Raw genomic sequence first — 17370 nt, forward strand, 5'->3', positions numbered from 1 at the left:
GTTTCTCATTGGCTGAGCTGTGGCGTTTCTCATTGGCTGAGCTGCAGAGTTTCTCATTGGCTGAGCTGTTGCCAGATAAGGACAGAAGTCTTCCTTCAGTAGTAAGGTAGTTTTACTTCCTGTCCAAGATGGTAGCATTCTCTCTTCCTGTTTGGAGTAATTGACATGTGTGATGGGGCTGAGAGAACACCCTGCAGGCCTTCCCAACTCCTATTTAATTGCAGTTTCTTTTATTAATGTCTACACCCTCTTAACAGATTTTTAAGTGCACAATAGCATATTGTGAGCTATAGGAACAGTGTCATACAGCAGATCTCTAGAAATTCTTCATCTCGCACAATTGACACTTGGGGAGTTGTTGCTCAGTGGGTATAAAGTTACATTATTAAAATTTTATTAATCATGTTTTTTAAAGAATTTGACAGCAATACAAAAAAATACACAAGAAAATTCTGTTACATCAGTTACCATTATGTGGTCTTAGACAAGCAGCTTAACCTTCTGGGGCCTCCATCTCCCTATGTGACAGCCGACCCGTTAAGGTGCTATTGGAATTAAATTATATATTAAACATTTTGTATATATACATATAGTTATAGAATTTAAATGATATATGCATTTATTGACCAATGAATTGGTTTTATTGTGTTGATGGGTCTAAATTAGTTTTATTCAAAAGCCATTATTAAAAATAATTTTTACTAAGAAAGTGAAAATATATCTATGTACTTAAAGCAAAATTCTAAAATTCTTTACATTATTATTAAAACATTAAAGAATAAACATAAAATTATTATTCTTGGTACATAATTTAGTCATTTCCCTTCCTATATACATCTTAATGTTGTGTCAGTGGTATTTTCAGAAGTATGTATTCTAATACGATTATATTATTTTAAATTTTTCATGAAATTGCATGTAGTGGTCTTCAAAATGCAATTTTAAATTGTTAACATTCCAAGTGACTCTTCTAAATAGGCCATGATATTTTTAATTTAGAAAATATTATCTCTACAGAAATTGAATACCTGGTAAGCTCAGAGTAAATTCTGCTAAATGGAGAGTATTTTCAATTCTAATATTTTCACACTGAAATGTGTAACGATTTCAGGGGAAACATTGTCACAGATACTGCCTTTTGTCTCCATTCAGAGTACCTTTTTAGACACATTTTTCACGTCAAATTTGATGTCAAATACATCATCTCTATTCATGATTCTTTTGAATGTTTTACTGAACACAGACGCTGTAAGATCCTAGGACTCCTCCACTTGATGCCATTCGGTCCACCTCACAAATTTATCCAGTTAAACAAAGGAGCTTCCTTTAAAGATTCTTCCCAAATGTCAAGATATGCCAAAGTTTAAAGAAGAATTTCAAAATAAAATCCCGTGTACTGAGCCTCGCCATACAACACGTCCAGTCATTTTTCCTTTGCTTTTCTGGGGATGAATTTCACTGTCTTCCTGCCTCCAAGCTTTGTTTTCAATAATTACAATCTGCGGAAAACATTAATAACTGACATTTTGCGGCTTCCATCCATTGAATGCTTCAATTAAAGATTCCCAACTGACTTTCCACAACTGCAGCCAGCACTGAGAGGGTTGTTTATGAGAAATTGAGCGGCATCACAGACACTCGGGTTAATCTACGGAGTAAGCGCACGAAGCCTTCACCGTTTCTCAAATCTGATGGATGACGAGAAAACTGGGAGAAAGCGAGCGCTACCATGCCCAAAAAAATTAAACCGTAGGTTGCTGCGTATTTGACATTAACTTCATCACTAAATTGTTCGTTTCAAGTTATTCTGGGTGCACACGTAACAGTTGCAAGTCTTGCCAACTCAGCTTGTGTTTAGTTGGTGGATTCTCCCGGCGAGTTTGAACGCTGCGCCAGAACCCAAGGACGTCTCTGCACGTCGTGCACGAAGAACCCCACTTTCACCAGGACACCAGCTTCACCAGAGTAACATCATTGTTCACCGGCAACGGGAGGCACTTCAGAAGGTCTACTCTGATTCCGTGAATTATACGAAAATGATCAAGCTGTCAATGGAATTAACTGATTTTCTTTTTGAAGCATCTGGTAAAAATGACATAAAACTGGAATAATTTAGTCAAGCCCAAATTCTGCTAATGGAGCCAACACATCAACAGCTATCGATTCAGGGAGAGACGTGCAGCCCAGCTGCAGGGAGCGTGGCGGCTGCACATCCTTCAGGGTCTGCCTCACTGCCACCTGGGCCCCTGAGCACGCTGACCTGGGGCGCCCACTTCCGGTGACTGGGCGTGGGTGGGGCGGGGTCAAAAAGGCCAGTCATCTTGGGAGTGCCGGTGGCGCCCACCATCCCTTAATGCAACTCCTGCTGGTAAGGCTTCATTGAAAAGGTGGGAAACCTGAGACGGATGCTAAGAAAAACCAGGAGAAGCCTCATCCTGCTCATCTGGAAAGTGGGCACAATGATAGCGCACAGCTCCTGAGGCCTTGTGAGGACCTCGCAGGCTCACATCAGTGACGTCAGCACCTTGGCCCCTCTACTGTCTGCTCTCTCGTTGTCATTATTTAATGCCTTTGAGGACATTTGGGAGATTATTTTAATGTTCCAGGCAGAGTCGGGGCAGGGGTGGTGCTGAGAAGGGTGATAACCACATTGCACCCACCAGCAGATCAACAACAGGACCACCGGGCCCTACGGAGCCCCTGCCAGGAGCAGCTTTCTGCACAGGGTTTCTCCTCCTCCCGAGAACCCTCCATCACTAGGGAACTGGGGCTGGGGATCAGAAGGGACCTGCTGAGGCCACAGAGCCAGGAAGAGACAGGTTCAACCAGGTTTGTCAGGAGTCTCATGACCCCAGGCTGCTTTATAGAGGGAGCCGGGGGGAGGGAGGGCAAGGGGCGGAGGGGGGACAGAGGCCACCAGGCAAGACAGAGCGGGAAGGAAAGAATCTGTGACCCTGCAAACTTGGTCAAGCACCAGGCACAGGAAAACCCCTGCGCCCCCGGGCCTGCAGTCTCTCCCCAACCCTGTCTGTGCCCGGGCAGCACATGACCCAGTGCCCTGTCTCCGAGGCCAGGCAGCCGGCACAAGGGAGAGGCAGCTCCGCTGGGAAGTCCAGGTTCAAGCAGAGACTTCACCGCCACAGGACCACTGACTTTGGGTGTGGCCACCCTGCAGGTGGGACACGAGGTCGCCGGGGCCCACCCCCAGACACCCTATCCTGCAGAGGAAGGAGGTGTTAAATGACAGCCAGATGTCCTCTCAGCAGGAGGCAGGCTCACATTTTACAGGGTCTACCTGTCAGCAGCAATGGCCTGAATGGGTCATGGGAGAAGCTGAAAGTCAGAGGCTGCGTCTCTCAGCTGCTACCTGACACAAAGCGCCACCCGTCCGCTCTCCATCAGATTGTGTGCAGTGCTGTAACCCTCCCTCCACAGCCCGGAGCCGTTTCCCAGCTCTACGGTGCCCAAGGGCACTGCTGCCCTGCTTAGCACTCACGCCCCGTGCAGTAGCCCACACTGGCCACGGCGCAGACATCCACTCCAGTCCCTGGACTTGCGGCAGCATGGCCAAGTGCCCACAGGCGTGGGTGTCAGACCACAGCCAGGAGACCTTGGGCAGCTCACGCAGCCTCCCTGGGTGTCCCTTCCTCGTCATGGGGGCTCATCCTGAAGAGCTGCTGTGAGGACTGAGACGATGCCAGACACCCATCACACCCCAGCCCGGGCCAGGCCCTCCAGAGCCCCATGAGCCTCAGACACCTGGCTTTGGGGGCAAGTCCACAAGGAGGACCCATCCTATCCCCGAGTCTTAGGGAAAAGGGCTGGAGAAGAGCCTCCTCCACTCCCTGCCTGCTCCCTGTCCCTCCCATCTCCTGCTGAAATGGTGTCACTTCACAGAAAGCAATTCCTGGCCAGATCCAGCATGCAGCTTGGCAGTGGTAATGAGAGAAAGTCCGTGGACTGAGCACTGAAAGCCGAAATACGATAAACACGCTCTACAGATGCTGCAGCTGCTCGTCCTGACAGGCACCCAGCGGGAACACAGCCTTTCATCTTCCCTGCATCTCAGACGTGCCCGTCTGACCCCCCTGTGCTTGACCCACTGCAGCCGCCCTCCCAGGATGATTTACCAGAAGCACAGGCTGATCCATCTGTCCACACGTCCATCAGTGGACATCTCTCCCCTCGTGAGTGCCTGGGTGTGGATACCACATAACAGAGATACGGACGGGGACGAGGCCGGCCCCCGGGCGGAGGGGGCTGGGCAGTTTGTGCTGCATCCACCTTGTCTCAGGCCTCCTGCCGCTGGGCTGGACCCGCCGGCCCCCTCCACCCTTTACCACGCGGCAGTGCTTCCAAAGACGAGTGGTCTTCCTGATCACAGCACCCTCCAGATGAAGACCAGCTCCTCAATCTGGCCCCCAGCCCACAACCTCCAGGCTCAGGACTGCTGGACCACGAGCCTCACTATCCAGTGCCACCCACAGCAGGCCTCTGGACGTGTGGTGCCACAGTGTCACTTACCCCCAGGCCTTTGCACATGCTGTTCCCTCCAGCTGGAAGTCTGTCCCTCCACTTACCTGATTCTAGGGTCTCACCTTCAAAACTCAGCTCAAAGTGTCCCCTCTCCGCTGAAGGCTCCTGGTATGACGCCCCGCCTCCGTGCTCCCGAAGCACCTGGTCCTGCCTTTCCACGCCGTGTGGATCTGCCCACGTGTCCATCATCCCATCTGGACATGGACCGCCTTAGACAGGGCTGGGTGAGTGGCTGCGCTGGGCCCAGGGAGAGCCTCCTCTAGAGCCTTCGGCGGGAGCAGACCCTGTCAGCACCTTGATTTGGGACTTGTGGCCTCCACCACTGTGGGAGGGTAAATTCCCACCTTGTAAGCCCCCCGGTTTGTGGCACTTTGTACGGCAGCCCTAGGAGACTGGCCTAAGCAGCATTCAGCCCAGCGCTCCCAAGCGCCAGGCATGGGTCCAGGGGCTCTGCGTCAATGTCTTTTAATGTTTACGACAGCTTGTAAGGAGAGGCCCGTAGAACCCCATGCTATGGATCAGCATCTGAGCACAGAGAGGCTAAGTAACCTGGCAGAGATCACAGAGCCCCATGAGTGGCCCCAGGTCAGAGCTGCCTCTGTCTGTTTCTGTGCCTCTGGCAGAGGCTACCCGGGCCCGGCCATATCACAAGGAGCACCAGCTGCACACGTGACACATGCGGGAGAAAAGGAGACGGTCCAGGCAGCAGGAAGCTGGGCAGCCGGAGGTCAGACTGCACCTAGGTGAGCCCAGCGCTGGAGCTGCAGGGAGGCCACTGGCCAGGCCCGGATGTGCTGGATAAGGGAGTCCTCCTGGAACCCACTGCCCCACCACCCGTCGTCCTCCTCACCTCGAAAGTGGGCTCCGAAGTGTCACTCTGGGACGGTCCTTCTTCCCATCAGAAAAGGGAAAAGAACTCGCCGTCAAGAGGGCTTGGCCGGCCGACGGGAGGAGGAGGGCCCTGCACCCTGGGAAGCTTCTGGAAGAGCTGTCCCAGGGCACACAAATGAGGGGCAGACCTGAGGGCCCATCACCACGGCCCTCCTGGGGGACCCAACTCCGATGTTGCCCTGGGAAACTGATGTCTCCCTCCAGACTTTGGCCTGAGTCGTCTCTGCTCTGAAGTCACTGTCTCCGGTCCCAGGGTCAACTGTAGCCCTGAGAGCATCGCCTCTGTCTCCTTTGAGAGGCAGCTGATGATGTTTTAAAAAGAAGACATGGGTGAGTTTTATCTATTTATTTTTGGTGAGGAAGATTGTCACTGAGCTAACATCTGTGCCAATCTTCCTCCACTTTGTATGGGGACGCCACCATAGCGTGGCTTGATGAGTGGTGCATAGGTCCGTGCCCGGGATCAAACCCACGAACTTGGGCCGCTGAAGCAGAGCGCACAAACTTAACCACTACACCACCAGGCCGGCCCCAGGTTTGTTCTTTTTTAAATCCTTATTTTCACTGCTTTCCACCTACATTGGAGCCTCAGTTTTCTCTTCTGCAAAATGGAGCTAGTTAATACTTCGCAGGAAGGTGGGGGCGTTTTAATTAAAGATGGTTGGATGTAAATTTCCTGCACCTGGTACCCAGGGATTGCTCAGCAAATAACGGTCGCGGTTCCCTCTGCGTCTGTAGAGGGTCACTGTAGAGACTAACCCTTAGAGCTCTGCCCTCCTACCCTGGGGTTGTGTCAAGCCCTCGACCAGCTTAAACTAAACTTTAACCCTCACCACAACCCTGTAAAGGAAGCACCATCTCCCCACTTCATAGATGAGGAAACTGAGTCACAGCAGAGTTAGGTAATTGTCCACCTGGCAGGCGGCAGAGCCAGGATTCACCTCCAGCCCCCACCCCGTGGGCTCAGCTGCCGGGGGAAGGGGACTGGTCTTCATCTGGGTGACTCAGGTGGTGACACCGGCCCTGCTCCTTCCAGCTGGTGGTATGCCTCTCTGTGCCTCAGTTTCTCTCCTGTCAACGCTGACATCACTGTCATCCAAGGGCTGATGTGGGGGTGGAATGGGAGGCAGGAAGCAGAGGCCCTGGCTGGCCTGGACCCACCTCCGCAGGCCTCGCCGCAGAGATTGGTTTGGATGATGTGTTTTGGGAAAAGACACTAATTCAGACAAGAAGTGGTTGGCCCATAATTGATGCCTCAGCAGCCAGGACCAGAACCTAATTAATCTGCGTGTCCAGACTCCATAAAAATTCACCACCGATAAATCCAAACACATTGGGCAACTGCGGCTTGCTCAGAACCGTTCTGCACTCAACCCCCTGAAAGGCTCGTGCAGCCTGAAATGCTGTTGTCAGCCCCAGTTTGTGGTATGTGAGATGCCACGTGCATACCCCCTCCTCCAGGAAGCCCTCCCTGGCCACCTCCTTCCCCAGGCAAATCTTTGGTATAGCAGTCATTCTGACTCCGTGCCACTTGCTGGGACGAAGGAAATCAGTTAGATATGGGACCTGTCCTTGGGGAGTCCCACTCTGGGGGACAGACACACAGGGGACAGTGACCACGCACAGGGCTGCACGGAGCACAGTCAGATGCCGAATCTGGTAGGAGCCTCAAAGAGAGAGCAACTAGGAGAGTGGGAGTGGAGGACAGAGGAAGGGAGCAGAGAGGAAGGGGGAGGGGAGGGGAGAGGGAGGGGTGGGGTAGGGAAGGGAACAGTAGGGAGGAAAGGGGCAGGGGGCTGCTGAGCCCTGGGCATTGAGCGCCAGCCTGGCGTCCACTGGACCGTGGTCACGGGCTCCCTCCGGCTCCTGGTCTGTACTGGAAGGTCTCAGGGCAGGGACAAATCTTATCCATTCCTTGACTCATTAACTCTCGGTGTTTACTGAGCGTGTATTGGGCCCCAGGAGCTATCTGAGGTGCTGAAAACACAGGACCAGCAAAGCAGAGAGACCCCCCGCCCTCGCACCTGCAGCTACATTCTCCCCCATCGTGAAGCCCGGTCCCTGCACCTGCACACGCGGGTGCCCAGCACATGCTTGGGAAGAAGACTGACGTGGTGTGCGAGATGCCATCATGGTGGATGTTCCCCACGCTGCTTGGCTGACGGCTCAAGTGGAGTTGTAGGCCAGTGGGAATAAATGCTTGAAAAATCATCTCCCCGGTCCAAATGCAGAGCTCATGGGATGTGCACCACGTTCTCATGGAACAGCAAACACCCCAGTGTTCCAAATAGTCCTCGAAAGACTCGATGGAGGGGCTGGCCCCACAGTGTAGTCGTTAAGTCTGGCTTCACAGTTCAGATCCTGGGCGCAGACCTACACTGCTCATCAAGCCATGCTGTGGCAGCGACCCACACACAAAATAGAGGAAGGTGGGCACAGGTGTTAGCTCAGGGCCAATCTTCCTCACCAAAAAAAAAAAGAAAGAAACCTGGATGGATGGGGAGATGCATTTTTGTTCAAAGTGAATAATTAGGTTGACCAACATGAGCCTGATAAGAAACACAGCAAGTGAGTGTGAAATTTGTCCTTCTTATCTCAAACTTTATCTGTCCACTCGTAAAAGTCACGACTACAGAGACACCCACACAAGAACAGACCCCACTGCTTAGCTTGGAGCTGGATTTGTTTGTGGGGTCAACGAAAGAACCAACCACCTTCATTTACAGATGAGGAAACCGAGGCCCAGAAGTGGGAAGTCTCATCCAGAGTTACGGAGAATTTGCCACAAGAGCTGGAGTCAGGGAGGTCTTCTGGCAAGAGGTGAGGGGGGTATTAGGGCCCAAGGCCAGAGTCCTCTCCCACCGTAAGGTCCGAAGACCAGGGAAACCCATTTGGCCCCACGGAGCCCACCCTACAGGGGTCAGGAATCCAAGAAAGTGCGGGGTTCGCCCAGACGTCCTCCAGACACCTGGTCTGTGCTAAGGCGCCCATCCCAGATGCTCTTCCTGGTGAGCCTGCCCACCTGGACCAGCTGGCCTGGACCTGCCCTGGTGCACACCACACCCGGCCCTGTGGGCAGCCCCCAGCCACAGGGGTCCTGGAGTGCCCTCTGCAGCCAGGGGGAGCAGCCGGCTCTCGAGACACAGGCCACACTCACCATGCATCCTGGGAGCCGCTCTGCCAGCCTCCTCGCTCCCAAAGCCGGCAACGCCGGGAGCTGGCTGCTTTTGTGAACACAGCTCTCCTTCCCCGACTATCACTTTCTTTAAGTTTAAACAACCGTAATTTTCCTTTTACGCCCTTGCATTTGTTTTCCAGGAAGACGATTACCCATTCATGGAGTATTAATGATCTATTAATATGGAAAGGCTGGGGAGAGAGCGGGGTTGTGCAAGAACACACATTTTTATTCAAATAAATTACATCGATTTTCGATTAAAATGCTCCACTTAGAATGGACACTTAGTCACAGCCCTTTCTGGGCGTCTGCTGCCAACTCTCTCTTTCATCACGGCCACACTGAACAAAAGGGCTATTCAGAACGCAGGCTCTTTGTGAGTGCAGGTCAGCCCCAAATCTCTGCATTCTTATTGCTTGCTCGTTTGGTACATCTCGTCCCTCGAATGCGTTTCTGCAGAAATAAATCAGACTCGTGGGCTGGTGCAGAGGGAGAAGACATTCTCTTGCCTCTGGTCCTGTTTCTCCAGATTCTCCCCCAGGGCCAGATTTCTGCCTCCCATTGGCTCTGTCGGAGCTCCCTTCCCATTTCACCCTGATGGCAAATGGACAGAAGGTTCATCAGCCACCTGAGCTCCCCTCCCAGACAGAGACTCAGCCCCACCGCTGTATCTGAACTCTCAGGGAAAGCGGTCTCTCCTGAGGGCCCTGCCTTGGCTCGAGTAATGATGGAGCTGCAGCTGGCCCTGACCCCTGCCTCAGCTCACCATGACAGCTCCTCCATCTGCCCCAAATGGGTCAACGAGTCCATACAGAACCAGGACTGAATTTGGCAGCAGAGAAAAAATACTTCCGGCGTCTCCTTTGGGATGTTTCCTGTCTGCAGGGCTCAGAAGACAATGCCATCTCCTGGGTCCTCAGTCTGGCTTTCTTTCCAGTGGTGCCTCCAGGAACTCAGGGCTCTGCGATGGGGCTGTCCCAGGACACATACGCACAGCGCTCCCTGGAGGAAAGAGGCTGCAGCAGGACCCAAGGACTCCAAATCTTCATGTAGCTTCTGCCCCCATTCAGCTACGTGCCTTTGCACACGTTCCCCTCTGTGCCTCACTGTCCTCATCTGTAAAGTGGACGCGATCCAGACTCAGCATGTTCTTCTCACAGGGAGCCACGAGCACTGAATAAAATAATAAAGGAAAATAGCATTGCTATCATTACTATTATGGAAATTGGGTCAGCTCCTTGATCTTGCTGGCGACTCAAGGACTCCCCAGATCACAGGCCCCCGGAGGCACACACCCTGGAATGTTTCCCGCAGGGACAGTGCTGACACTCACCCTCCGTTAATGCTCAGAGTCTTTTTTCTCCTACTTTTTTCCCTTAGTGAAGTCTCTCATTTTCCAGCAATGCACCAAAAACTGTGTTTGCAGTGAAGTTCTGCTTCTAGTTAGAATGTAGAAGATAAAGATCATTACTCCACCATGACAGCAAGAAAACACCACATAAAGTACATAATTACACTTTATAAGCCTTCAAAGAGCTATAAATGCGAAAAAAGTCTAAATGAAACAAATTCCAGAGAAAGACAAGGCCTTCATAGGTGAGCAAAGACCAACGTCTGCCGGCATATCCAGGGTGGTCACCGAGTCTGAGACCCACTCCTCTGCCTACAGAGGCAAAGAGACTTCAAGCTCAAAGATAAAGCAGCCAAATTTTTTAAGTCCTGTGGGCTTGAAGGACAGACTGGAATTTGAAAAAGCCCCAAACGTAAAAATAGTCCCCATCACCTGACAATGCTAAGTCAGAGGCAGGTGGGGGTGAGGTTGGAAGGCAGGGAGAGATCTTGAAGTTTGGTGGTGTTTAGATTCTAGGGCCCTGCTGGGGACGAAAGGGTGTCTGTCTTTATCCTGAAAACAGTTGAATCCATGGGTGAACTGAAACTACTCAGAGCTGTAACTGAACCCCCCCAATGAGTTCAACTCCTGACACACCACAGAGATCAGCCCCACCATGGAGGCTGCAACAGAAACTGGAGCTTGGGGCTGAGGGCAAAGAGAGATCAACATAGCCTCCTGGGGCCTGCAGAAGGAAAGGACCCGACCCCACTCTCAGTGCATTTGAAACTAGAGATGAACTAAAACTAATTCAAGGTGAGGCCAGCCCAAGCTCAGCTGGACTCTTGGCTGAAAATGTGACCAACAATCAAGAGAAAAAACAGTCAACAGAAGGAGATGCATGGATGTTGTTGGAATTAGCACACAACCACCTTAAATTTTTATTGTAGATTCGTTAACTAGTTTAGAGGAAAATATGATCAGAATGAATGAACAGAGATTATTGGCTGTTTAAAGCAACAATATTCTCACACTATGGGATCTATAACATGTAGAAATAAACATGACAATAATAGCACAAAGGGTATGAGGAGTTAAAGGGAATTATAGTGTCATAACATTCTTATTCAGTCATGTGCTGCCTAACAACATTTCAGTCAATGACAGACCACATATATGATGGTGGTCCCAAGAAATTAGAACCACATAGCCTAGGTGTGTAATAGGCTACACCATCTAGGTTTGTGTAAGTATACTATGGTGTTTGTGTAATGACAAAATGGCCTAATGACACATTTCTTAGACGGTATCCCCATTGTAAAGCAACACACGATTATATTGTGCCTGAAGTGGTGTAACAGTGATGCAAGGTGGACTGTGGCCATTAACGATTCGTGTTGTAATGCCAGGAGCAACCACTTTCAGGAGAAGAGGTATCAAAAGGCCAGGAGAAGACACACAATGGAACACTTAAAAATACTCAGTTAATTCAAGAGAAAGAAGTAAAGAAGCAGGGAACTGATGGTACAAATAGAAAAGGAATAGCAAGAAAGTAGATCTAAACTCAACTTTATCAGTAACTTATTTAAATGTAAATGTAGTAAACAGTCCAATTGGCAGCAAGATTGTCAGAGTGTATAAAAGAAAAACAAAATAAAATTACACACAATACCTCTTAAAATCATAGATATAAAAATTTTCAGACTACATCAAACTAAAAAGCTTCTGCACAGCAAAGGAAACCATCAACAAAACGAAAAGACAGCCTAATAATTGGGAGAAGATATTTGCAAACCACATATCAGATAAGGGGTTAATATCCAAAATATACAAAGAACTCATTCATCTAAACAACAAAAAAAGCCAACAATCCAATTAAAAAATGGGCAAAAGATCTGAGCAGAGATTTCTCCAAAGAAGATATACGGATGGCCAACAGGCATATGAAAAGATGCTCAACATCATTAGCTATCAGGGAAATGCAAATCAAAACAACAATGAGGTATCACCTCACTCTGGTCAGAATGGTTATAATTAACAAGACAGGAAACAACAGGTGTTGGAGGGGATGTGGAGAGAAGGGAACCCTTGTACACTGCTGGTGGGAGTGCAAACTGGTGCAGCCACCATGGAAAGCAGTATGGAGAATCCTCAGAAAATTAAGAATAGATCTACCATATGATCTAGCTAGTCCACTGCTGGGTATTTATCCAAAGAACTTGAAAACGCAAAGGCATATAGATACTTGCACCTCTGTGTTCACTGCAGCCTTATACACAATAGCCAAGGCTTGGAAGCAACCTAGGTGCCCATCAAGGGACGAATGGATAAAGAAGATGTATTGTTTATACACAATGGAATAGTACTCAGCCATAAGAGATGATGAAATCCAGCCATTTGTGACAACATGGATGGACCTTGAGGGTATTATGCTGAGTGAAATAAGTCAGAGGGAGAAAGTCAGATACCATATGATCTCACTCATAAGTAGAAGATAAAAACAACAACAAACACGTAGCAATGGAGATTGGATTGGTGGTTACCATAAGGGAAGGGGGTGGGGAGGGCAAAAGGAGTGTTTTGGCTCACGTGTGAGGGGATGGACTATAATCAGTTTTTGGGTGGTGAACTTGATATAATCTACACAGAATTCGAAATATATTACGATGTACATCCGAAAGCTATATAATGTTATAATCCAATGCACTGCAATTAAAAAATAAAAAATAAAACGAAATAAAAATTTTCTTGGGGCCGGCTCCATGGCCGAGTGGTTAAGTTTGTGCGCTCCGCTGCGGCAGCCCAGGGTTCGGATCCTGGGCACGGACATGGCACCGCTCGTCAGGCCACATTGAGGTGGCGTCCCACATCCCACAGGTAGAAGGACCTGCAACTAAGATATACAACTATGTATCAGGGCAGGGGTTTGGGAAATAAAGCAGAAAAAAAAAAAAAAGATTGGCAACAGCTGTTAGCCCAGGTGCCAATCTTTAAAAAAAAAAAAAAATTCTCAATAAAGTATTAGTAAATCAAAACCACTGTGTGAAGAACTGACCCTGGGGCTGAGTGATTAAGTTCACGCCCTCCGCTTCGGCGGCCCAGGGTTTCACCATTTCAGATCCTGGGCGCAGACATGGCACCTCTCATCAAGCCATGCTGAGGCAGCATTCCACACAGCACAGCCAGAAGGACCCACAACTAGAATATACAACTATGTACTGGGGGGCTTTGGGGAGAAGAAGAAGAAGAAGAAGAAAAGGAAGAAGATTGGCAAAAGATGTTAGCTCAGGTGCCAATCTTTGGAAAAACACTCTGTGTGTGTGTGTGTGTGTGTGTGTGATAAACAAGTGGAATTTGTCTAAGGTGCAAGGTTGGTTTAACATTTAAAACTCAATGTTATTCACCAAATCAACAGAATAAAGGAGAAAAATATCATCTCAATAGATTCAGAGAAAGCAAGTGATGAAATTCAACACCCATTCACGATTGAAAAGAAAGTTCTCAGCAAACTGGAATAGAAGAAACTTCCTCAACCTAATAAAGAGTATCTACAAAAAAAACCCTAAGGCTAACATCACACTTAGTGATGAAATATCGAGTATTTTCACCATAAGATTAGGAACGAGGCAAACGTCCTCCTGCACTCCTTCCACTCGGCACTACCGGGCGGGCAGGGGCGGGGGGTGGGGGGGTTGGTTGCTGGTTGGTGCAGTGAGGTGAGAAAAAGAAAGAAAGAAAAGGCAAAAAGAGTGAACAGGAAGAAGTAAAATTGTCTTTATGGGCAGACATGACTGTGTGTACAGAAATCCTAAGGAATCTACAACAAAAACTATTAAAATTAACAAGCAAATTTAGCAAAATTGCAAAATATAAAGTCAATATACAAAAATTAATCTTATTTCTATATATTAGTAATGAACAATTGGAAAGTGAAAATTTTAAATACCACTTATAACAGGATCAAAACACATCAAATGCGTAAGAATCCACCTAATGAAAGATAAGCCAGCCCTCTGCGCTATAAACTATAAAACGTGCTGAGGGGAAGTAACTTGTGCAAAGACATGCATAAGTAAGCCACATTCCCAGACTAGGAAATGCAATATTGTCAGGATGTCTATTCACCCTAAACTAGCCTACAGAGTCCATCCAACCCCAATAAGATCTCAGCAGGCTTCTCAGAGAAATTGCAAAGCTAATTCTAAATTTAATCTGGGAACGGAAAAGGCCTAGAATACCCAAGAAAAGCTTGGAAAAAGAGCATAAGGTTGGAGAACATGCTCTGATTTCAAGATTTACCATAAAGCTTCAATAATTAAGATGGTGTGATATTAGTGCAAAGACAGACAAATAGATCAATGAAATTGAACAGAATCCAGAAACAGATGCATGTGTACAGTCAACTGAGGCACCAGGGAGATTGAGTAGATGAAGGAAATCGGCAAGAGAAAGACTTTTCCCCAAACGTAAGCAGGACAACCAGCCAGCTGTGTGCATGAAATAGACTGCAACCCCTCTCATACCAGACACAAGTATGAATTCAAGGTGCCTTATTGACCAAAAGGTGAAAGGTAGAACAATTAATCTTCTAGAGGAAAATAAGGGAAGATAGCTTCACAATATGGGGGTAGACAAATATTTTTCAGAGAGGACACAAAGAAGCAATCATGCAAGAAAGATATAAATTTAACTTCATCAAAATTTAAAACTTCTGCTCATCAAAAAGACATCATTAATGAAAAGCAACCCACGAGTTAAGAAAAATACACAAGACACATATCTGACAAGAAACTCAAAAGCATAATATATAAAGAACTGCCATAAATCAATAATACAAAGATAACCAATTCAAAATGGGCAAAACACTTGAATAGGCAACTCCCAACAATGGAGAGACTCAGAGCCAATAAGGACATGTGAAGTGCTCACGCTCCTTAGTCCCCCGGGAAGGGGCAGCAAAACCACACTAGATACCATTTCACAGTCACCAGAAGGGTTAACCATGAAAAGGCTGACAGTGGGGAGTGTCGGGGAGGAGGTGGGACCGCCAGACTCTCCTCCACTGCTGGCGGGGATGTAAACGGTGAAACCATTCTGGAAAACGGCTTGGCAGTATACGCTAGAGTTAAGCAGGTGTTTACCGTATGAACCAGCAATTCCACGCCATACGATCTCCAGAGCAAATTCTCATAACAGCGAGAAACGGGAAACAATCCAGCTGCCCCCCAACAGGGGACTGGATAAACCCAGTCACAGTCCATGCAGTGGGGGGGACTCGGCAGTAAGGGGACCCGCGGCGGGTACCTGCAACAACACAGCCGTCTCCGCCACAGAGAGCGAAAGGAGCCAGCCGCACAGAACGCACACACACGGTGCCGTCCTCCATGTCGGGGGCCTGCGTGCTACGCGCCCGGGACGGCTTCAGCTCCGCGGTGGCCTTGGGGTGGCGGGTAGGGGCACTGCCGGGAAGGGGCCTTCAGAGCAGCGGCACCACGCGGCCAGAGGCAGGGTCTCCCAGGTGTTGCTCGCAGGTGCTTCTCAAGAGCGGCTCTGGGGAGCCCCTGGGGCTGCTGTCGCCGGGCGTGCTCTCATGGTCACCCAGGCCTTGGCAGGGGTGGGAGGGAAAGGAGACCACACCTCACGTCAGATCTGGTTTGGGCACTTTGGGCTCTGCGCCCTTGAGTGTGTTACCAACCTCTCTGAGCCTGTTTCCTCCCTGTGGAATGGGACTGGTGAGCTGACTCCTGTGCCCCGTGCTCACCCTGGAGAACTGCCTTTTGCCGCAGGTTCCTCTCCTCCTGCTGACCAGGGCTGCGGCAGCTCCCGGGGCCGGGGCAGCCGCCTGGGCCGCCCATCTCCAGCGAATGAACAGACCGAATCTGGGATGCAGGAGTGGGCAATGGGAGGCGGGGAGAGGAGGGGCTCTCCCTGTGCGGGGTCAGCCTCAAAGGTGTGCTCTGCTCACGGGTCCACATTAAGAATTTCCTCCTGTCTCTGTTCTGCAAAGGGCAAAGTAGACATGCCGGGGCCTCGTCAGAGGCTGATGTAACTTCCTGTGGACAGGTGCCGAGCCTGCTTCCTCCTGGGTTACCCTCGGAGGACCAGACAAGAGCTCCTTAGGAAGAGCCTGGAAGCCAGCGCCTGCCTCTCTGCAGGCAGGAGGAGGGAGAGGCACCCTGCTCGGCCTCACAGGGCGGCGGGCAGACCCCAGCTGGGCCCCCCACCTGCCGGGACCCAGGAGCCTGTTGGGCCTTCAGTCCTGGCTCTTCAGAGCCAGCATCTCCCCTCTCGGGGCCCCGTCTCCTTGGCCATATGGAGCTGGCTGGTTTACAGCACATCTCTCAGGGGTCTCCAAACAGGAGTGACACGCACGACATCACTGCCTCCTTTTTAAACACAGCAGTCTGAGGGTTCACCAGCTCGCTGGGGCTCCCGGCAGGTGAGAGCGGGCTCATGGACTCGGGGGTACTCGGCGAAGGTCAATGACTGCACCCGTGATGGCAGCTGAGGGAGGGGATGCAGGCAGAGCGGGCGACAGGGTGACTCGGGCTCAGGAGCAGTTCTTCAATCCCAGCTGTAAATTTGGCCCTCAGCTTCCTCGTAGCGGAAACAAAGAGGGAAAGACCAGCAGTGACAAGACCCTCACTGTCCTTATGCCAAAGGCTCGCTCGTGCCCTCTGTCAGGGCTTTGCCTGGAACTCAGACACCCCAGGAAGTTTTCACAGGGAACCCTGAGACTTGTTAAGGCAACAATCTCAAGATCATCTCTAGCCAGTGCACAACCTGCACGTCCTGCCCTGACCCCCAGCCCCCTGTGATCACATTCCACGCTGGCCACACTCCCTGAGACCTATGCAGCCTCTGTCCATCCTGCTCAGAATCTGCCCTGGGCCTGAGCTGGGCCGGGGCCTCAGGCCCCACGAAGGAGCAGAGCCAGCTGCCCTTCTGTCCAGCCCCGTGCGTCCAGCGACGTCCCCTTGACTCTGGGGCACTGCTGGGCCTGGGGCTGTGATTAATTATTTTCTTCAGAGAAAATGGATTTAAATTTAATTGCTGCTTGAAAGAGAAGGGGTGGGGTGGGCAGCTGGGAGGAGGGACAGGAACAAAAGGGAGAAAAGCAGAGGCCTGATCAATTGTTTCAATTTAAAGAGGCCGCAGTAAAATGGTTGGAAGACAGAGTTATGTGCCTCCCGAAAATGTGGCAATAAATAAGGGAAATCACCCAGAACAAATAGCACCAGCTGTTTAGATGAACAGGGAGCCAGGAAATGTGAAGGATGGACGGCTGCAATGAGAAACGGTGGACGGGGCTGGCGGGGGAGGAGAAGGGAGCAGAGACCCTCACGCAGGTGCAGGGGTGTGGGAGGGGAGCAGAGACCCTCACGCAGGAGCAGGGGTGTAGGAGGGGAGCAGAGACCTCCCCCCCAACGCAGGT

Source organism: Equus quagga, chromosome 19 (assembly GCF_021613505.1).
Source record: "Equus quagga isolate Etosha38 chromosome 19, UCLA_HA_Equagga_1.0, whole genome shotgun sequence".
NCBI classification, from domain to species: Eukaryota; Metazoa; Chordata; class Mammalia; order Perissodactyla; family Equidae; genus Equus; species Equus quagga.